This window comes from Hyperolius riggenbachi, chromosome 4 (assembly GCF_040937935.1).
Source record: "Hyperolius riggenbachi isolate aHypRig1 chromosome 4, aHypRig1.pri, whole genome shotgun sequence".
Lineage (NCBI taxonomy): Eukaryota > Metazoa > Chordata > Amphibia > Anura > Hyperoliidae > Hyperolius > Hyperolius riggenbachi.
In genome coordinates, this window is record NC_090649.1 from 25,416,294 (window position 1) to 25,438,878 (window position 22,585).

Genomic DNA, 22,585 nt, shown 5'->3' on the forward strand with positions numbered 1-22,585 from the left:
GCAAGTTCCTCAGTATCAGGAGTGACTCCCCAGTGTCAGGAGAAAGTTCCTCACTGTCAGGAATAAGCCCCCTCAGTGTCAGGAGACAGTTTTGATGTGTGCAGAGTAAGCCATCTCCCAGGAGGATGTTTCCTCAGTGACAGCAGTAGCCCCTCCCCCGTGTCATGGGGAAGTTCCTCATTGTCAGGAGGAGGTTACTCTGTGTCAGGAGTAACCTCCAGCATCAGGAGAAATTTCCCCACCATCAAGAGTAAGCCCCCTTCAACGTCAAGAGAAAGTTTCTCAGTGTCCCCGGGGTAAGCCCCCATCCCACAAGAGGAAGGTCCCCAAAGACAGGCGTAGACCCCCACCCAGTGTCAGAGGTACCCCCTCCCATGCCATAAGTAAGTTCTTCAATGTCAGGAGTTATCTTCCCTGTTGTCAGGAGAAAGTAAATCAGTGCACACAGAGGTGTAAGCAAAGGCTAAACATTCATATGCAGGCATTTGGTATTGCTTAAAATGAAATAAATATTGCAGCCACAATATCCCCCTCACATCAGGTGTCCTTTAAAGGGGCACTATGGCAAAAAATTGTAAAATGTAAAATCTGTGCAAACATAGACAAATAAGAAGTACGTTTTTCCAGAGTAAAATGAGCCATAAATGACTTTTCTCCTATAATGCTGTCACTTACAGTAGGCAGTAGAAATCTGACAGAACCAACAGGTTTTGGACTAGTCCATCTCTTCATAGGGGATTCTCAGCAAGGCTTTTATTCTTTATAAAGATATTCCCTAAAAGGATGTAAACAATGATGCTGGCCAGCTTCCCTGCTTGCTGAACAGTTTTTTGGCAGTTGGTCAGAGCAACTGACATTCACTAGTGCTTTTGAAAATAAATAAATCCCTGAGAATCCCCCATGAAGAGATGGACTATTCCAAAACCAGTCGCTTCTGTCAGCTTTCTACTGCCTACTGTAAGTGACAGCAACATAGGAGAAAAGTAATTTATGGCTCATTTTACTCTGGAAAAAACATACTTCTTATTTGTATATGTTTGCACATATTTTCAATTTTACAATTTTTTTGTCCTAATGCTCCTTTAAAGGGAAGGTTCAGGGACTATCTGAAAAAAATAAAAATCCCCATCCACTTACCTGGGGCTTCCTCCAGCCCGTGGCAGGTAGGAGGTGCCCTCGGCGCCGCTCCGCAGGCTCCCGGTGGTCTCCGGTGGTGCGCCCGACCTGGCCAGGCCGGCGGCCAGGTCGGGCTCTTCTGCGCTCCAAGGCCCGGCACTTCTGCGTCCCACGCCGGCGCTCTGACGTCATCGGACGTCCGCCGGGCTGTACTGCGCAGGCGCAGTAGTTCTGCGCCTGCGCAGTAGAGCCCGGAGGACGTCCGATGACGTCAGAGCGCCGGCGTGGGACGCAGAAGTGCCGGGCCTTGGAGCGCAGAAGAGCCCGACCTGGCCGCCGGCCTGGCCAGGTCGGGCGCACCACCGGAGACCACCGGGAGCCTGCGGAGCGGCGCCGAGGGCACCTCCTGCCTGCCACGGGCTGGAGGAAGCCCCAGGTAAGTGGATGGGGATTTTTATTTTTTTCAGAAAGTCCCTGAACCTTCCCTTTAAGTGTGAAAGGGGCCTTACCCTGTTCTGTCCTTCCCTTCACTCTCTACATGCATGATCAGCTGAGCTTCCCACATACATGCAGACAGAGGGCGGTCTGACAGGCCTCTGCCTCCTCCCAATCTGTCTGCATTCCCTGGCTGTGTGGCAGAGTTACTGACCCCCCTCTCCCTGCAGTGTCCTCCTCTATAGTGTCTTCCTGTGTGACTCTGGTGACAGGTGACACTATAGCAGGCCTGGCACTGTGCCCTGAATATAACATAGCACATACCTGGAGCGCCAGCGATCCCAGCCTCACATTCCTCTGTGTAATGAGTAACCTAGGTGAATGTGTCACTGCTCTATAGGACAAGGGGAAGGTGTAACTATGTAACATAGCTCACATTCCAACACAGGGACACGTCTCCAGGAGGCCGACATGCTGCCACTCACTGCTACAATCCACATTATGTCATGTGCAATGCTGCCTTTCTACAACTGAGGAGAGTGACAATCCAGCTTCACAGGAGCAAGAAGTCACTCCCATGATGCATCACTTCCGGACAGCCAGCGGATATGCAAATCATTCCTGTGCACCGCGGAAAAGTAGGCATGAAATCAGTCGCCAGTTCACTGCACACCTATAGCTCAATAATTGCGTACGAAATCCAGAGTACAGACAACAAAAGTGTACGCCTGGGGGGTACTTACCTCAGGAGGAGGAAGCAAGCCTCTGGATCTTACAGAGGCTCCCCCCATCCTCCTCAGCAGAGGCTCTCCCCATCCTCTTCAGCAGAGGCTCCGCCCATCCTCCTCAGCAGAGGCCCCCGCCCATCCTCCTCAGCAGAGACCCCGCCCATCCTCCTCAGCAGAGACTCTGCCCATCCTCCTAAGCAGAGGCCATACCACGCGCTCTCAAGCAAAGCATCAGCAGCCAGCCCAGCCAAGGCCACCAACACAGGCTGACAAAAGCCCAAATAAAACAGACTATAGAAAGCTGCAAGGAACGATACATAGAGGAATGGAGAAGTGACATAAAGAATTCCAAGAAACTCGCTGTCTATCAATCACTACAGAGGGAGTACACAATGGCTCCATATCTGGGGAGGCTACATCACCACAAAGACAGACAGGTCTTGAGTTTGTACCGTCTGAGTGCCCACAGCCTGGAGATAGAGACAGGGCGGCACAGACAGACATGGAAGCCCCGGGAGGAGAGACTGTGCAGACAATGCGACCAGGAGGTCTTGGAGGATGAGGCCCACTTCCTGCTACACTGCAGCAAATACGCACCTGTGAGGACCGCCCACTTCCAGAGACTCTCCGCCCACATCCAGGATTTTACCTCCACAGATGAGGAGCGGAAACTCTACATCCTACTGGGGAAGGAGGAAACAACCGTGCAAATAGCTGCCCGATATGTCACAGCCTGCCACCAACTGAGAGGAACATGATACCACATGGACTGTATTCCCCCCCAATACTCCCCTATGGACTATATATCCCAGTCCCCCATGCTGCCCCTTACATCATCCACACACCTATGGACTATATACCCCAACTCCCTATATCCTTCCCTATTCCCACAACCCCCCCCCCCCCCCCCCCCCATGTTAATGTTTTGTCTTGTTTTGCTTTGGCAATGCTAAATGTATTTGGTCCTGCCAATAAAGCTTTTTTGGATTTGGATTTGGATTTGGCTCTACCCATCCTCCTCAGCAGAGGCTCCCCCCATCCTCCTCAGCAGAGGCTCCCCCCATCCTCCTCAACAGACGCTCCCCCCATCCTCCTCAGCAGAAGCTCCGCCCATCCTCCTCAGCAAAGGCTCCCCCTCATCCTCCTCAGCAGAGGCTCTCCCCATCCTCTTCAGCAGAGGCTCCGCCCATCCTCCTCAGCAGAGGCCCCGCCCATCCTCCTCAGCAGAGACCCCGCCCATCCTCCTCAGCAGAGACTCTGCCCATCCTCCTCAGCAGAGGCTCTACTCATCCTCCTCAGCAGAGGCTCCCCCCATCCTCCTCAGCAGAGGCTCCCCCCATCCTCCTCAACAGACGCTCCCCCCATCCTCCTCAGCAGAAGCTCCGCCCATCCTCCTCAGCAAAGGCTCCCACTCATCCTCTCTGTCGGCACTTGTCGGCATGTGGGCGTGTGCACTAGCGGCTCTCATTCGAGCTCTGGCGGAAATAGCCGTTCCCAATCGGGCCTGCTCTACTGCACAAACAGGCAAAGGTAAATATTACAGTGCCTGCTTGTGCGGGGGCCCAGCGCTGGAACGAGCGGCCTGAGCAGGATGGGCGAAGCTTCGTTAGGATCCAGAGGTATACCCCTTCCAAGGTGAGTATCCCCTAGAGGGACACTTTTTTCCTTACAGGTTTTCTTTAAAGTGAACTTGAGGTGAGAGGGATATGGAGGCAGCCATATTTATTTCCTTTTAAGCAATAACGGTTGCCTGGCTGTCCTGCTGATCCTCTGGGGTATCGCCACAATCCACATGTGAAGCCCTTCTGCAATCATATCAATCACCTATATGTGCACTCCAAGTGCAAAAAAAACAAACAGAAAAAGGATCTTCTCAGTGGCTCTCCAAAACACATCAAACTTTATTCCAGAGAAAACCAAATAAAAAGTGACGTAGGGCTGGTGCACACTAAGGTCTGGTGCACACCAAAAACCGCTAGCAGATCCGCAAAATGCTAGCAGATTTTGAAATGCTTTTTCTTATTTTTCTGCAGCGTTTCAGCTAGCGTTTTGCGGTTTTGTGAAGCGTTTTTGGTGTAGTAGATTTCATGTATTGTTACAGTGAAGCTGTTACTGAACAGCTACTGTAACAAAAAACGCCTGGCAAACCGCTCTGAGGTGCCGTTTTTCAGAGTGGTTTGCGTTTTTCCTATACTTAACATTGAGGCAGAAACGCCTCAGCAATCCAAAATCTGCAGCAGCCCGGGAGTATGCGTTTCTGCAAAACGCCTCCCGCTCTGGTGTGCACCAGCCCATTGAAATACATTACCCAAGCATATCCGCACCCGAAAGCAGATCGCAAACCGCAGCGGAAACGCTCCAGTGTGCACTAGGCCTAAGAGCGCTTCTGAGCACTTTTTAAAATGCTTCGCCTCAAAAAGCGCTTGGCTAGCGTATTCGAATGGGATGGTGCACACCAGAGCGATGTGTTTTTTTTCCCCAAACGCGGGTCCTGCAGCATCTCTGCTGATTTCTGAGGCGATTCAGCTTCAATCTTAATATTGGAAAGTGGAAAATCGCTCTGAAAAGTGCTAGATCAGAGCGATTCTCCAATCGTTTTTGTTACAGAAGCTGTTCAGTTCCAGCTCTACGGTAACAAAAAAAAAACCTTCTACACCAAAATGCCTCAAGAATCGCTAGACATGATTAGAAAATCGCTACGCACCTGCCTAGAATCGCCTAGAAAAATCACTTCAAAAAACACTGAGCGTTTGTGATTACGCTAGTGCTTTTTGGCATGCACTGGCCCTTAATCTTTTAGAGTGCTTTTCCACTTGCTGCGGTCCGCTCAAAAAAGCAGAACGCAGCTATTTTGCTGATTACAAGAGCACCGCAATTATGTGTTAATACATCAAATACATTAACCAAGCGCTTTTCAAAGCGCAAGCGTTTTAAAAAGCACTCAGAAGAGCTCTTGGTGCGCACCAGCCCTATTTCAGCATTGTTCAATGAGATGCTATTTATTCTAAGTGGATGCAAATATCATGCTAATTCTATGCAAATTTAGGCAGCTTGGAATCAGATCTATATTTGTACTATTGATATTATTATTTCAACAAGACAAATGTGATCACAAACAATATAAATGTTCAAAACACAAAGAAAAAAATATGCTGAAAATAAAACTCTATCATCAATTCAATCAACCGATATCTGTCAATAAATGTTTCATCTATAACAACGATAACTAAAAATAAATGGGTAAAATAAATAATAATTTCGAGTTATAATTTTGTCAAATCAAAAAGTAAATCAAATTAAACACACTTCGCACCGATACTGTCCATCCCAATAGTTCTCTACCAAAATCCAGAGTCACTACTGACCACTAGGAAGGCTCACTAATCACTGCTTGCATGTTAACCACTTAACGACCGCCTAACACCCATAGGCGTCGGCGGGTCGTTAGTGGTATAGCATGGAAACCTTTCCATGCTAGTTCACGGAGACTGTCTCCGTGAACAGCGTGCGAGCCGCCGAACGCGGCTCGCACGCATAATGTAAACATGCGAGGAAGAAATCCCCGCTGTTTACATCACACAGCGCTGCTGCAATCAGAGGCCGGGGATCACCGGCATCTGATAGGCAGAAGCCTATCCTATCAGGCGCAGGATGGATATCCGTCCTGCGCCGCTCACAGGGTAAGGGAGAGGGAGGGAAAGCCGGGGAGGGCGGAAAGCGCTGCGGAGGGGGGCTTTGAAGAGCCTCCCCCGGAAAGTGCGGGTAGCCGGCGGCGATCAGACCACCCCCAGCAGGACATCCCCCTAGTGGGGAAAAAAGGGGGGAAGTCTGATCGCCCTGGCTATTTCCTGATCGGTGCTGCGGGCTGGAGAGTCCACGCAGCACCGATCAGCAGAAAATCCCGTGGTCCTTAAGTGGTTAATTAAATGCAAATTGTACACTTCTTGCCAGTCTCGACTGCCCCAATGCCAGCAGCATATAAACTGCTTTCAGTGATTAGCATCCTACTGGCCATCCATGCTGATGATCTGAGTCTTGGAAAATACAGTTCATCTACAAGTCAGGCTTCCCTGCTGCTCCCCCACCCCGAGGGGACTTCTCAAGAGCCGCGCACGGAAGATTGGAGGAAAAGGGAAGCAATCGCCCAGAAGAACCAATCAAGTATCAGCAGGTAAATGAAACAAGGATTTTGATTGGCAGATTTGGGCAACAGCTCCAAGTTTGCTCCAGATGCCCTGATGTTCATCAATCTGCCCCAAGCTGGACCAGGAGGATGGGAAAGATGGAAAAGGGCCCCAGTGACAGGTGCAGCCCTCCTGAGCTCCCCTTGCAGCCCCCCACCCCAGGATCACACACACCTACGCTGGTAGAGGAGGAGGCCGTGGAGAGCAGTGAGTCCCGGTGTGGAGATCAGGCTGACTGCTGAGGGAAGAGACCCCAGTGACAGGTGCAGCCCTCCTGAGCTTCCCCTGCAGCCCCCCCCCCCTTTCCCCAGCATCACACACACCTGCGCTGGTAGAGGAGGCGGCCGTGGAGAGTCTTGGTGTGTTGATCAGGCCGGGTGCTGAGGGAAGAGGCCCGAGTGGCAGGTGCAGCCCCCCAAGCATCACACACACCTGCGCTGGTAGAGGAGGAGGCCGGGGAGAGTCGCGGAGTGGAGATCAGGCTGGCTGCTGAGGGAAGAGGCCCCAGTGACAGGTGCAGCCCTCCCTGCAGCCACCCCCCCCCCCCCAAGCATCACACACACCTGCGCTGGTAGAGGAGGAGGCCGTGGAGAGTGGAGAGTCGCAGTGTGGAGATCAGGCCGGGTGCTGAGGGAAGAGGCCCCAGTGGCAGGTGCAGCCTTCCCTGCAGCCCCCCAAGCATCACACACACCTGCGCTGGTAGAGGAGGAGGCCGGGGAGAGTCGCGGAGTGGAGATCAGGCTGGCTGCTGAGGGAAGAGGCCCCAGTGACAGGTGCAGCCCTCCCTGCAGCCCCCCCCCTCCCCCCCCCAAGCATCACACACACCTGCACTGGTAGAGGAGGAGGCCGTGGAGAGTCGCAGTGTGGAGATCAGGCTAACTGCTGAGGGAAGAGGCCCCAGTGACAGGTGCAGCCCTCCCTGCAGCCCCCCCCCCCCCCCCCCCAGCATCACACACACCTGCGCTGGTAGAGGAGGAGGCCGTGGAGAGTCTTGGTGTGGAGATCAGGCCGGGTGTTGAGGGAAGAGGCCCCAGTGGCAGGTGCAGCCTTCCCTGCAGCCCCTGAAGCATCACACACACCTGCGCTGGTAGAGGAGGAGGCCGGGGAGAGTCGCGGAGTGGAGATCAGGCTGGCTGCTGAGGGAAGAGGCCCCAGTGACAGGTGCAGCCCTCCCTGCAGCCCCCCCTCCCCCCCCAAGCATCACACACACCTGCACTGGTAGAGGAGGAGGCCGTGGAGAGTCGCAGTGTGGAGATCAGGCTAACTGCTGAGGGAAGAGGCCCCAGTGACAGGTGCAGCCCTCCCTGCAGCCCCCCCCCCCCAGCATCACACACACCTGCGCTGGTAGAGGAGGAGGCCGTGGAGAGTCTTGGTGTGGAGATCAGGCCGGGTGTTGAGGGAAGAGGCCCCAGTGGCAGGTGCAGCCTTCCCTGCAGCCCCTGAAGCATCACACACACCTACGCTGGTAGAGGAGGAGGCCATGGAGAGTCTTGGTGTGGAGATCAGGCCGGGTGCTGAGGGAAGAGGCCCCAGTGGCAGGTGCAGCCCCCCAAGCATCACACACACCTGCGCTGGTAGAGGAGGAGGCCGGGGAGAGTCGCGGAGTGGAGATCAGGCTGGCTGCTGAGGGAAGAGGCCCCAGTGACAGGTGCAGCCCTCCCTGCAGCCCCCCCTCCCCCCCCCCCAAGCATCACACACACCTGCGCTGGTAGAGGAGGAGGCCGTGGAGAGTCGCAGTGTGGAGATCAGGTTAACTGCTGAGGGAAGAGGCCCCAGTGACAGGTGCAGCCCTCCCTGCAGCCCCCCCTCCCCCCCCCAAGCATCACACACACCTGCGCTGGTAGAGGAGGAGGCCGTGGAGAGTCTTGGTGTGGAGATCAGGCCGGGTGCTGAGGATAGAGTCTTGTTGTCACTCTTCTGCACTGTAGTATGTCACAGAGGAGCAGGGAGATGCTGGAGGAAATCAGCCTGTTTACACAATGCCATCCCTGGTAACAGTGTGTCTAATCTCTGGAGGACACGGCAGGCAAAGCACAGGCCGCCACATATTTATAGACGCAGGGAAGGAAGGATGCTCTTACTGTAGGTGCTCTATCCTTTTTAAAGGAACACTCCAGCCACAACTAACTAATACTGCTGTTCTGTAGGCAATGGTAAATGTAATTTTGCCTTCTTAAAACAGAAGGTATTTGTGATAATTCAGCTTTAAGTGAGCAACTGTGGTTTCCCATGAAGCATCACTCCCAAATATGCAAATGATCTCTTTGTGCCCTAGAAGCCAGGTTCACATCTAGAACCGCTGGTGTATAGCAAGCCTATAGCTTTATATTTTACAGAGTCACACCAATCCTACATGTAGACAGCCTGTTCCTGACTTCTTGGTACTCATCAGTACATGACATGGATTGATATGGGTCTATGGGATAGGCCTTGGACCAGCTTTAATAAGGTAAAATTACATTTAGCGTTGCTTTTAATAGAGGACATTGGTGTAAGCAAGGAAGGGGACAGCTGCAGTGTCATAGAGGTGTAAGCAGGGGAGGGGACAGCTGCAGTGTCAGAGAGGTGTAAGCAGGGGAGGGGACAGTCACAGTGTCATAGAGGTGTAAGCAGGGGAGGGGACAGCTGCAGTGTCAGAGAGGTGTAAGCAGGGGAGGGGACAGTCACAGTGTCAGAGAGGTGTAAGCAGGGGAGGGGACAGCTGCAGTGTCAGAGAGGTGTAAGCAAGGGAGGGGACAGCTGTAGTGTCAGAGAGATGTAAGCAAGGGAGGGGACCGCCACAGTGTCAGAGAGGTGTAAGCAGGGGAGGGGACAGCTGCAGTGTCAGAAAGATGTAAGCAGGGGTGGGGACAACTGCAGTGTCAGAGAGGTGTAAGCAGGGGAGGAAACAGCTGCAGTGTCAGAGAGGTGTAAGCAGGGGAGGGGGCAGCTGCAGTGTCAGAGAGATGTACGCAGGGGAGGGGACATCTGCAGTGTCAGAGAGGTGTAAGCAGGGGAGGGGGCAGCTGCAGTGTCAGAGAGGTGTAAGCAGGGAAGGGGACAGCCGCAGTGTCAGAGGTGTAAGCAGGGTAGGGGACAGCTGCAGTGTCAGAGAGGTGTAAGCAGGGGAGGGGACAGCTGCAGTGTTAGAGAGGTGTAAGCAGGGGAGGGGACAGCCGCAGTGTCAGAGGTGTAAGCAGGGTAGGGGACAGCTGCTGTGTTAGAGAGGTGTAAGCAGGGGAGGGGACATCTGCAGTGTCAGAGAGGTGTATGCAGGGGAGGGGGCAGCTGCAGTTTCAGAGAGGTGTAAGCAGGGAAGGGGACAGCTGCAGTGTCAGAGAGGTGTAAGCAGGGTAGGGGACAGCTGCAGTGTTAGAGAGGTGTAAGCAGGGGAGGGGACAGCCCCAGTGTCAGGTGTAAGCAGGGGAGGGAACAGCTGCAACTAGGTAATGCAGAGATTTCGGGCTTGATTCACAAAACAGTGATAACTGAGTTATCACGCCTAAAAGCTTTGCACGTGCAAACGTGCTTGCAAGCCATTTTGCGCGCGTGTTGCGCTTGCAAAGTTTTACCGCTCATGTGTTAACTTTTATTGTGCATACAGCGTTACGCCGTACACGCGATAAGTCCGCTTTGCATGTGAAAAGTACGGTGCTTCGCGTGCTAACCTATTAGAGTGTAAGCTTAGCACGCTCGTGCTAAGCTGGTTTGCACGCGATGTAATGCGCGGAAAACTTTTCGCGCACAAACTATTGACTTCACGCGAAGTCATTAGTTTGCACGCGTAAAGCTTTACGCGCATGATATTGTGTGCAAAGCAGCTTAGCACGAAAGTGCTAAGTGATAGCACTCTTTTGTGAATCAAGCCCATATGGAGGTAGAGGAAGCAGCCTATAGGTGGTCATGCAGAGGCCTGTCAGACTCTCTCCCACATGTATGTAGGAAGCTCACCTGATCATGCATGTAGAGAGGGGAGGCAAGTAAAAGACAGGGGAAGGCTTTCTGTCACACTTACAGGGAACCTGAAGTGAGAGGGATATGGAGGCTGACATATTTATTTGCAGTTAAACAATGCCAGTTGCCTGGCATCATGCTGATATTTCATGCATCAGTAGTGTCTGAATCACACACCTGAAACAAGCATGCAGCTAATCCAGGCACACTTCAGTCAGAGCACCTGATTTGCTGCATGCTTGTTCAGGGACTATGGTTAAAAGTATTAGCGCAGAGGATCAGCAGGACAGTTTGTATTGTTGGAAAAGCAATAAATATGGCAGCCTCTGTACCCCTCTAACATCAGGCGTGCTTTACATAATATAATTGCAAAAAGTATTGATGTGCAACATACACAAGGTTGTGCATTGCTAGTCAAGGCACATTTAATATCACATGCATTGAAAACCAGGAGGCCAAGCTAGGCTTTTAAATAACGTGTGCTGCTGACAAGGACTGGGGAGGACACGGCTGACTCTGCAGTCTGAGAATTCTGCCTCTTCCCAGCATCTCTGGGGACCCCCGGCCTGGACACAGAGATCTGTGATTACTATGCACAGAGGACACAGCTCTCCCCATGGCTGCGTCACTACAAACAAGACAAGCTGCGTTACACAATGTTTACACACCCGGGAGCCACCGTACCTAACCACACACAACACACAGTGCGGCATGGCAACTGCCAGGCCTGGCCAACACATCTCCATGCAAGACACAAGAGAGGTCCTTCCTGTCCACACATCCTCTGCCATCTCCAGCTCTTCCTCCCCCCTCAGATTCACTACACACTCGGGAGCCACCGTACCTAACCACACACAACACACAGTGCGGCATGGCAACTGGCAGCAGGCCTGGCCAGCACATCTCCATGCAAGGCACAAGAGAGGACCTTCCTCTCCACACACATCCTCAGACTCTCGGTGTGCTGCCATATCCAGCTCTGCCTCCCCCCTCATATCACTACAACACACAGTGCGGCATGGCAACTGGCAGCAGGCCTGGCCAGCACATATCCATGCAAGACACAAGAGAGGACCTTCCTGTCCATACATCCTCTGCCATGTCCAGCTCTTCCTCCCCCCTCGTATCACTACACACCCGGGAGCCACCGTACCTAACCACACACAACACACAGTGCGGCATGGCAACTGGCAGGCCTGGCCAGCACATCTCCATGCAAGACACAAGAGAGGACCTTCCTGTCCACACATCCTCTGGCATTTCAAGCTCTGCCTCCCCCCTCAGGTACATACACACCCGAGAGCCACCGTACATAACCACACAATCGCCCAGCGTGTCCCACAACACACAGTGCGGCATGACAACTGGCAACAGGCCTCACCAATATATCTCCAGACGCAAGAGAAGACCTTCCTGTCCACACATCCTCTGCCATCTCCAGCTCTTCCTCCCCCCTCAGATTCATACAGACCTGGGAGCTACCGTACCTAACCACACAATCACCCAGCGTGTCGCACAACACACAGTGCTCACCAACTGGCAGCGCTCACCAATACATCTCCAGACACAAGAGAGGACCTTCATCTCCACACACATCCTCAGACTCTCGGTGTGCTGCCATATCCAGCTCTGCCTCCCCCCTCATATCACTACAACACACAGTGCGGCATGGCAACTGGCAGCAGGCCTGGCCAGCACATATCCATGCAAGACACAAGAGAGGACCTTCCTGTCCATACATCCTCTGCCATGTCCAGCTCTTCCTCCCCCCTCGTATCACTACACACCCGGGAGCCACCGTACCTAACCACACACAACACACAGTGCGGCATGGCAACTGGCAGGCCTGGCCAGCACATCTCCATGCAAGACACAAGAGAGGACCTTCCTGTCCACACATCCTCTGGCATTTCAAGCTCTGCCTCCCCCCTCAGGTACATACACACCCGAGAGCCACCGTACATAACCACACAATCGCCCAGCGTGTCCCACAACACACAGTGCGGCATGACAACTGGCAACAGGCCTCACCAATATATCTCCAGACGCAAGAGAAGACCTTCCTGTCCACACATCCTCTGCCATCTCCAGCTCTTCCTCCCCCCTCAGATTCATACAGACCTGGGAGCTACCGTACCTAACCACACAATCACCCAGCGTGTCGCACAACACACAGTGCTCACCAACTGGCAGCGCTCACCAATACATCTCCAGACACAAGAGAGGACCTTCATCTCCACACACATCCTCAGACTCTCGGTGTGCTGCCATGTCCAGCTCTGCTCCCCCCCCCCCCCCTCGTATCACTACACATCTGGGAGCCACCATACCTTACCACACACAACACACCCTGCGGCATGGCAACTGGCAGGCCTGGCCAGCACATCTCCATGCAAGACACAAGAGAGGACCTTCCTGTCCACACATCCTCTGCCTCTCAGTGTGCTGCCATGTCCAGCTCTGCCTCCCCCCTCATATCACTACACACCCGGGAGCCACCGTACCTAACCACACTATCGCCCAGTGTGTCCCACAACACACAGTGTGGCATGGCAACTGGCAGCAGGCCTTAGCTAACACATCTCCAGACACAAGAGAGGACTTTCCTGTCCACACAGCTCTGCCTCCCCCCTCGTATCACTACATAAGAGATCAATCAGGAAAAATACTGGCAAAATAACACCCCCCTTCCTCCAAAACACAGCCTGCCTTTGCTGTTCTTAACAGAAGCTATAAAGTCCATCTAAATGTAAAATCTAAAATGAGGCAGCAGGGCACGTGCAGAGTGTAAACTGCTTTTCTGCCTGTCTCATCTCTCCACTCGATCATTTTCAAGGGCATTAAAGCATGCAGGGCAATGCTGACTGGTCAGTGGGGCATTGAAGACTAACATTATTTAAACCATTAGCAGCTTCAATAGAGTTATCTCATTTGAAATAAGTGCATTGCTGTAAATATCTTGGAATGCTTTGATCTCTCCCTGCTGTCAGAAAATACAGAAACTGAAAGCAGAAGTCCTCTGTTATTGTCTCACACCGCCCCCTAGTGACAAGTGACCATAAAGACACATTACAGCGGTACTAATTAGAAGTAGGGAAATGTAACAAAGAAAAAAAAGAAAAAAATGTGCTGAAATAAATTGGCCTGGAGCACTTGCAAGCCTCTAAATAAATTGGTTGCTAAAGGGTTACATTTGTTTGCTTCCTTCCTATGTGCATACAAAGCACAGCCATTCCGCAGTGTTTCTACCAGAAAACATTCGGTAACTGTCTGCAAACTGAAATGGAGAGGTCAATTTTAATTACCAGGGCTGTGGAGTCGGAGCAATTCTGGGTACCTGGAGTCAGAGTTGGAGTCAGTCCTTTCATAAACTGAGGAGTCGGAGCCATTTTGGGTACCTGGAGTCGGAGTCGGTGGAGTCATAAACTGAGGAGTCGGAGTCAGAGTTGGATGATTTTTGTACCGACTGTACAGCCCTATTAATTACAGAGACAAATGCAGAAGTTGCCGATCTGTGCTCATGGTAATTGTATAGCGAGAGGTGGCATTCTCAGTAATTATCAAAATCAATTTAAAGCTTCTATCCAAAAATAAGATTTACTAAAAAATCCCAGATCCCTTTAAAACTGCATCCTGTGCCACAACTGTGCCTGATCCACGTCAGCTGGGACAGAACTGAGGTGAGGGCATCAGGAGTGTGAACCATGTCATACTGGCCACGTTTTAGGATCAAACGCAATCACACATGGTTTGCCGACTGCATATGCACTGTGTAATTGCGGTTCACTTTTTTTTGACCAATGTACTTACGTTTTTGGCTAAAGGCTAACACGCTGCATCTTTTCTTTGTTTGTGGCTGGCCTAGCATTAGCTTTTTAACCCATGTTGAAAAGCGTGGTAGAAACCATGCTCGGCGTAAATAGTAAAATCGCAATTACGTGCGTATCAAATGCTGATCACAAATTTTGGAGTAAAACTGGGTGTAAAATTCCCCGAAAAAATTGTAACACATCTGTGGACAAAGACAGGCAACCAAATTATAATGAGTGGAAATCACAAAAGCATTGGGGAGAATGGCGCAGGAACGCAGGTGCTGCACTTGCCGTAGTGTGAATGTGCGGAGGAAGTCTCAGTCATGTGGTTAAGAATCCCCCTTTTGGTTACGAAGCTGGGGTTACAGGTCAGAGGGGATTCCTCCCGACACTATCATTTGTATGGATTTCTCCTGGGTGCAGCTTTTGTCATGCAGACTGTAAGTTCCCTCTGTATCCTATCACCATACGTTTCATCCCCCAGTCAGAGCCTCAGTGACCGCAACTTTGTCCTCTAATTCTTAGCACTGGTAACATCCGGCTTCTGGCAAAGTTGTTGCCCCCCCCCATGAGACAATTCTCCTAGTACCTTAACACAAACCTGAACTGAAAATCAAAAGTCAAAATAAACATACACATGACATACTTACCTGCCATGTAGTTTACTCATCAATCTTATTTTCTTCTCCTATGTCCTGTTTGTCCACTAAGCACATATTTTCCTGAAGGCTTTGCGATTTAGAAATTGTATGTGATTTTAAAAACGCAGTGCAAGTGCAGCAGTGTGTACAGGCCCTTAAACTGTAATATCGCCCACCTGAGCCATACAGAAACATAGACATTACCTTGCACATCAGTTGCCCTTTCAGTAATAACTGACAGCAACTGATATATAACTGACAGCAACTGATATATTTCAGTTCTGAAAAAAATTGTTAGAAGGAAATGGTGAGCTTCTGAGAGGAACGGACAGCAAGATAAGTATGTAATATTAATTTGCAGGTGTTTATTTTAAATAATTTTACTTGGTTCAGGTTCCCTTTAAGGGTCAGGGCTTGGCTTCAAGTCGGGAAAGTCCTGCAGCTTAGCCCCGCCTCCTACTAGGCCTCGCTATGGTGCAGAGATGCTACCAGTCACAGATATGGCGCGCTAATGAGTGACCGGAGGGGGTGGAGCCAGGCTCAACTGTGATGGGGACAATCAGGACCCGCTTGCTCGACCATTCTGGGGTTTTGTTTTTCTTTGTTTGTTTTTTTTATTGGGGGGGGGGGGGGGAATGCCCAGACCCCACATACCCCCCTGGTATGGGAAACACTTCTGATATGGAACCACACAGGCCAGTATACTGTATGTAAGCCCCACTCTCACACTCACCAGGAGACAATGCAAGGCCTGTCACAGCTCACCACAGCCTTCTGAGTGGCCATAGTTACATCACCATAGCAACCAGCTGACCCATCAGCATCAGCTACGGCATCTGACACAGGCCAAAACTGGCCACATTCAGGCTTGTGCCACAACAGACTGCCCAGAGCAACAGGAATGTGCAAGCCACTGGTAACCCCTAGCAACCATCCCCTTCATATTTCACAGGGAGGGGGAGTTGGGTGATAGCTGGAGTATGAGGGGTTATGGGGTGGGGGGTATGTTGCGAATTGGATTGCTGGGGAATAGTAGTTTTACATGAAGAAATAGTAATAGTAATTTACATGAAGAAATATCAGGGGGGCCTGGAGACAAGAGACGTAACAGCATATAATATGTGGGAGGGGGGAGGGGGAGAGGATATTGGAAGGGGGGATGGGCAATGGGATACAAATAACTTAGAGTTGATGCAGGAATATGCAGATTCTGTATGCAAATGTGTGCAGCTTGAAAATGTGCCAAAACAGATCCCAACACAGTGCAATTCGATTGGGTCCATTTTCTTTCTTTTCCAAACATTTTTAAGGTACAATGAAACATCTTCTTTATGGAGTACTCAACGACAGCAGCCACAAACTAACAGAGGACTGCTGATAAAGCGGACCTGAACTCAGAACTTCCTCTCTGTTCTAAAAGATAAGCAACAGCATAATAACCTTTACAGAAAAACATTTCTTTGTTACAGCTGATACAAATCCTGCAATAAATCTGCAGTGTGTCTACTTCCTGCTTTCATGGAAGCAGCCATAGGGTTAACATCCTGTGCTTTCAAATGAGCTTGTCTGCCTTAGCTGCTGTGACACAGGGGACATATCAAATTACAACTTGTGATTAGTCATAGATGAGGAGGGATTAGACAGGCTAAACTCTCTAAATACATACAGGGTGCATTTCTCTCTGTTTTCCTTCTGTCCTGTGCAAGAGTTCAGGTCCACTTTAAAGGACACCTGAAGTGAGAAGAATATAGAGGCGGCCATATGTATTTCATGTTAAACAATACCAGATGCCCGGCAGCCCTGTTGGTCTATTTGGCTACAGTAGTGTCTGAATCACACCAGAAACATGCATGCAGCTAGTCTTGTCAGATCTGACAATACTGTCAGAAACCCCTGATCTGCTGCATGCTTGTTCAGGGGCTATGGCTGAAAGTATTAGAGGCAGAGGCTTTATACTAGTAAAAGGATATATATAGCAAAAAACTGAAGAAACTTAAAGAATTTATATGCAAAAATACAACATTTTTTATTGAAGACAACACTTGTGCAAAAATATTTATAAAAAGTATCCGTCAGGAAACATTTTCCATAGCAAAGAATGGCAAAAATGCATCCGTTGTTAACATCAAGATTAGTGCAGTTGTGCACATTGAGGTGACAACGTCAACTTGTTTCGGGATAGACCCTTCATCACTCAGGCCTCCACAAATAGAGACAGATCTGTACAGTTACCACATGTTCTTAATAAACATCTGGACAACATGAAGCCAGGTATAACCACTCATCCAATCTGAGTAGACTGGCTGGATGACATGGGTCTGGGGTGTGTCTTACATTCCTTTTAGTGTACCCCTGGTTATGCTCATTGCTAATTGTGCATCATCTTGGATTTCGTGAGCCACCCCTGGAGATGGGCTCAATTGGCAGAAGTCTGTACTACCCTTGAGCCCCTCCCTTATTTCCCCACCCCCGAGAAAGTTGCACTATGACTGTAATTGCTTATAACTGCTATCATTAGAGGGGCACCACAGCGAAATGTAGGCTACTAGGATTTCCCTAGTAGCATGTTTCTGTTAGAAAGAGCAACACATATTAGATAGGGCTGTTGTTTACAAAGGTCGTCTGGATAGGATTTACAGCTCATACAGATACTGGCCCCGTTCTTTTAATGCTGTGATAGGTGTTAGGTAAATAAACAGGCAGCCTGTATATTTATCTAAGACATTCCACAGCAAGGTGCTTATTGCTGCTGAATAAACTTGCATTAGGAGAATGGGGCTTTGAACTGACAGAGAGGAGAAAGATATTGGCTGTTATCACACAGCCTAGCTTCCTTTGCCTTGGCATGGCAGGATCTGTATTGAGCTATAAATTATCCAGATGTAAACAAAAAACTAAAAAGCACCCTCTAATATGTGTTGCTCTTACTAACTGAAACACGCTACTAGGGAAATCCCAGTAGCCCAACTTTCGCTGTAGTGCCCCTTTAACAGTTCATTTTGTATCCCCTGCTTGGGAATACATCTTTCCACTGATGTGTCTCTTAAAGTGAACCTCCAGACCAAAAATTGACTCAGCAGCACTGGGAAGGCTTGGTGTTTCTTTAACTGTTTCACAGCATCAGAACTTTTTTTCTCTTATACAAGCCTCATTTTTAGCTGCACAGAAAAAAACTGCCCGGGCTTTTTTCCCCTGATGCTGTGCAAAGCATGATGGGATTTCTGATGTTGTTGTTCTCGTTCTGCTGTTTTGGTGCATTTTTTTTTTTTTTTTTTACATTTTGAATTTGACATTTGAAGCCTAGCGTGTGCAGCTTGGAGGGGTTATCAGGACACAGGACAGTTGGAACTGTGTCTCCTGTTCCTTGTCACCTCCTTCCAACCAAAAAGATGGCTGCCCCCATGACAAAGATGGCAGCCCCCATGAATCACAAACATTTGCCTGTTCTTTTAAAATGGGGTGGGTAAGAGATTATATTACCTATCTATTCTAATTAACATAACTAATGTAACTTAATGACAGTATGTTTGTTTAGGCTGAAGTTCCCCTTTAATGCATATCTGTGCAATAAACAAAAACTACCAGTGTGTTAAAGAGACTCTGAAGCGAGAATAAAACTCGCTTCAGAGCTTATATTCAGCAGGGGCATGTGTGCCCCTGCTAAAACGCCGCTATCCCGCAGCTGAACGGGGGTCCCTTACCCCCTAAATCCCCCCTTGCAAAAACTACGACCGACTTGGTCGTAGATTTTGCTGCTGCTGGAGGCAGGGCTAACGGACGCAGCCCTGCCTCTCAGCGCGTCTATCAGCGGCGCATCGTCGCCTCTCCCCCGCCCCTCTCAGCGAAGGAAGACTGAGAGGGGCGGGGGAGAGGCGGAGAAACGCGCTGACAGACGCGTGTGGGGCAGGGCTGCGGCCATTAGCCCTGTCTCACCATGAAGAGATCCCCGCAAAGAACGGAGGGGATTTGGGAGGTAAGGCACACATGCCCCTGCTGAATATAAGAGCTGAAGCAAGTTTTATTCTCGCTTCAGACTCTCTTTAACCGTCGGGCCCGTACACACGCAATCAGTCAGGGAATAACACGAAACACAATTCGTAGTCTTTGGTTTGCCACAAATGCCCTCTGCTGTCCACATGTGTATGGCCCGGGCCACAGAGGTATCTTCTGCCCTAATCTGCGAAGGAGAGGCCATGGGAAGAACTGAACGCCTGGCTAAGATAATTCATAGCCCTGATGCTCTTGCCTTCCAATGGCTGGAGAACCTCTATGTGCAGTTTTGAAAATGTCATCTGGACCCTTGGGAAGCCCTCAGTACACTGTATGGAGCCAAACATAGGGCTTTAACCAACATTTAGGCCTGGTGCACACCAAAACCCGCTAGCAGATCCGCAAAATGCTAGCAGATTTTGAAACGCTTTTTCTTATTTTTGTGTAGCGTTTCAGCTAGCGTTTTGCGCTTTTGTGAAGCGTTTTTGGTGTAGTAGATTTCATATATTGTTACAGTAAAGCTGTTACTGAACAACTTCTGTAACAAAAACGCCTGGCAAACCGCTCTGAAGTGCCGTTTTTCAGAGCGGTTTGCGTTTTTCCTATACTTAACATTGAGGCAGAAACGCATCCGCAATCCAAAATCTGCAGCAGCCCGGGAGTATGCGTTTCTGCAAAACGCCTCCCGCTCTGGTGTGCACCAGCCCATTGAGATACATTGACCAAGCGTATCCGCAGCCGCAAGTGGCTGCAGAAACGCTGAAAAAGCTGCTCGGTGTGCACCAGCCCATAGTCCTCCCACATCACCAGGTATACTGCTGTGGGCCTAAAGGAGCTCAGTAGATAAAACATTTAACATAAGTCAACTTTTAAAGCGTTCCTATCACGCTGGGGCGAGAACAGGTACAGGTATACTAGACACAACAAAATAGAGTACAAAGAGAATACTGACCAAACCTCTAATAATGTCTCTGGACAAAATACACATGATCAAAAACAACAAGAAAAAGCGTCTATGACACTAAGAATCACTGAATAGCCGACTCCATTATGATCATATGAAATACTTCACTAAGGGTTACAAAATAAAATCAAGTAAAATCAACAGGCAGTTAGTCTATGTATGTGGGGTTCTCAAAATAATATCCTGTGCCAAAATAATGAATAAAATCTATCCACAATAATACTTAATGCACAGGAAACTGATCAGCATCACTGGGTAAGTAACCAAATGGCAGCAATATATTATAACTGGAGTACATATATATTGTGCGTCTACACAATATATCAATGTAGCTCAGAGTAGCTAGCTAGGCCAAGAACCAGCAAACTGATTAGTATCAAGGCCAGTGAGCGACTGCAAGCTCTGGCCTTAAAGTGAATGGGAACCGCATTAAAAAAAATGAGACAGATACTTACCCAAGGAGAGGGAAGGCTCTGGGTCCTATAGAGCCTCCCGGCTCCTCTCCTGGTCCCCTCGTTCCAGTGCTGGCTCGCCCGGTAGCAGTATTTGACTAAATTAGTCAAATACTGTTTTACCCAGCCGTAGGAGGCTTAAGAAGTCTTCAGGGAGCCCGAGTGCTCCTGAAGAAGGGCGGCCCTGTTCTGCGACTGCGCAAGCACGCTCTCTTGCACGCTCACACCTGTGCAGTATGGAGCCGCACGTCTTTGGGAGGACACGGCTCCCGGAGACTTCCAAATACCCTTTCGGTGGGGGATTGAAACGGGGGGGGGGGGGGGGGGGGGGAGCACAGCACAGGATAGAGAGCACCGAGAGAGGAGACAGAAGGCTCTATATGACCCAGAGCCTTCCCTCTCCTTAGGTAAGTGTTTGCGTCATTTTTTTTAAAAATGTGGTTCCCATTCACTTTAAATACCATTCCCAATTCCCCAGGAACCACCCCCTAGTGACCTCAGCTAGATCCTCCTCCTAAGCCTATAAGGCTTACCGTCGGCCGCGCGCGTTTGGTCGCACGCACGCCTGAACTCACCGCCGGAGGGATGCTGGGGATGTCACCAGAGGACATGGGCTCGCCCGGACCACGCCGGAGATGCCGCGGGACCTGCCGCTGGAAGGTAAGGATGTTACAGTTCCATTACGTTGCCGGTTCCTAAAAACATACTGATAATTGATTACCTCCAAAACTGGCCTAATATAGTGATAGGGGCATTAGGAAACGACTATAGGAAGCCCAACAACAGGGGTGAGATATGTGTCTCTTGGACGTTTAACACTAACCTCTACTTCTGCCAATGCCTAAATTTAACTTTCCCATCTCCGTCCCCTAACTCCCCCCCCTCCCCCCCCTTCCTGATTACAAGTTTCCTTACTGGTCCGAGCATGCACCAATCGTGAGAGTTTACACTGCGCAGGCGCCAATCATTATACATTACACTGCACATACGTGGCAGCACATATTAATGAACAGCACTGGTTGCCATTGCACCAGCAGTGTGGATCTCTCAATGTCGGGGAGGGTTGAGGGCCACTGGCTCTCGCCCGAGACACATCTACCCTGGGAACATGGCTTTTGTCTGTGGTCATTAGTTTCCCTTCTTAGGAGCCTTCGTTGTATCACAAACCATGGGCAATGGGGCCTCCAGCCTCAGCCACTAACAGCCAGTTTGACAGGTCCCCTTTAATGACTGTGTTTTGTGAAGATCACCTGCTGCCTGATCAATAGAAATCCATTCAAATCAGCAGTGTGGCAGGGGTGGGCGATGCTACACTGGAAAGAGCCGCTGAGTGCAGCTTACAGGAATTAATTACTGTCTCCTCATCAATAATGCAGGTAACAGGCAAATAACAAATCACATCACTGCTACTCCCAAGTCCTCTGCAGCTCCCCTCACAGCGTGTCTCTGCTGCACACGTCCAGGACTTTCCTCCTGTAACTCCCCCTACAGAACCTGGAACTACCGATGGTCGTGTCTAGGAGAACTCATGGAGAAGCATGTGATTTGGTTGATCAGCTGATCGATTTGAAAAGCCCTGATTTGCTGTGATCACTTCCTGTTTTAGCACATGGTCAGGACTAGCCAATCAGAGACTTACACATCTATCACCTGACTGAATTGATCACATGCTTCTCCATGTGTTTTCCTAGACATGACCATGCGGAGGACCAAAATGGATGGCGGCTGAGGACCCGAACGGACAGCGGCAGCAGCAGAGGAAGGCCCGAATGGACGGCGGCAGCAGCAGAGGAGGGCCCGAATGGACGGCGGCGGCAGCAGAGGACCTGAATGGACGGCGGCAGCAGCAGAGGAGGGCCCGAATGGACGGCGGCAGCAGCAGAGGAAGGCCCGAATGGACGGCGGCAGCAGCAGAGGAGGGCCCGAATGGACGGCGGCAGCAGCAGAGGACCCGAATGGACGGCGGCAGCAGCAGAGGAGGGCCCGAATGGACGGCGGCAGCAGCAGAGGAGGACCCGAATGGACGGCGGCAGCAGCAGAGGACCCGAATGGACGGCGGCAGCAGCAGAGGAGGACCCGAATGGACGGCGGCAGCAGCAGAGGACCCGAATGGACGGCGGCAGCAGCAGAGGAGGGCCCGAATGGACGGCGGCAGCAGCAGAGGAGGGGCCCGAATGGACGGCGGCAGCAGCAGAGGAAGGCCCGAATGGACGGCGGCAGCAGCAGAGGAAGGCCCGAATGGACGGCGGCAGCAGCAGAGGAGGGCCCGAATGGACGGCGGCAGCAGCAGAGGACGCGAATGGACGGCGGCAGCAGCAGAGGACCCGAAC

At 50.6% G+C, this 22,585-nt stretch overlaps 1 protein-coding gene across 6 annotated transcripts in view; it reads right to left on the minus strand.

Annotated features, from left to right (window-relative positions):
• The window catches only part of MAPRE3 (microtubule associated protein RP/EB family member 3), a 148,898-nt gene that overhangs the window by 98,491 nt on the left and 27,822 nt on the right, over positions 1 to 22,585 (minus strand). Inside the window, exon 1 of one of the 6 annotated variants that reach the window (XM_068279875.1) lies at positions 15,583 to 15,699. The exons of 2 other annotated variants lie outside the window; for them this stretch is intronic. The gene's annotated coding sequence lies outside the window, so the exon portion shown is untranslated. Of the gene's footprint in view, positions 1 to 7,421; positions 7,460 to 15,582; positions 15,700 to 22,585 lie in introns of those variants that run through there. 3 more of the 6 variants (XM_068279878.1, XM_068279879.1, XM_068279876.1) reach the window with 3 other exon arrangements.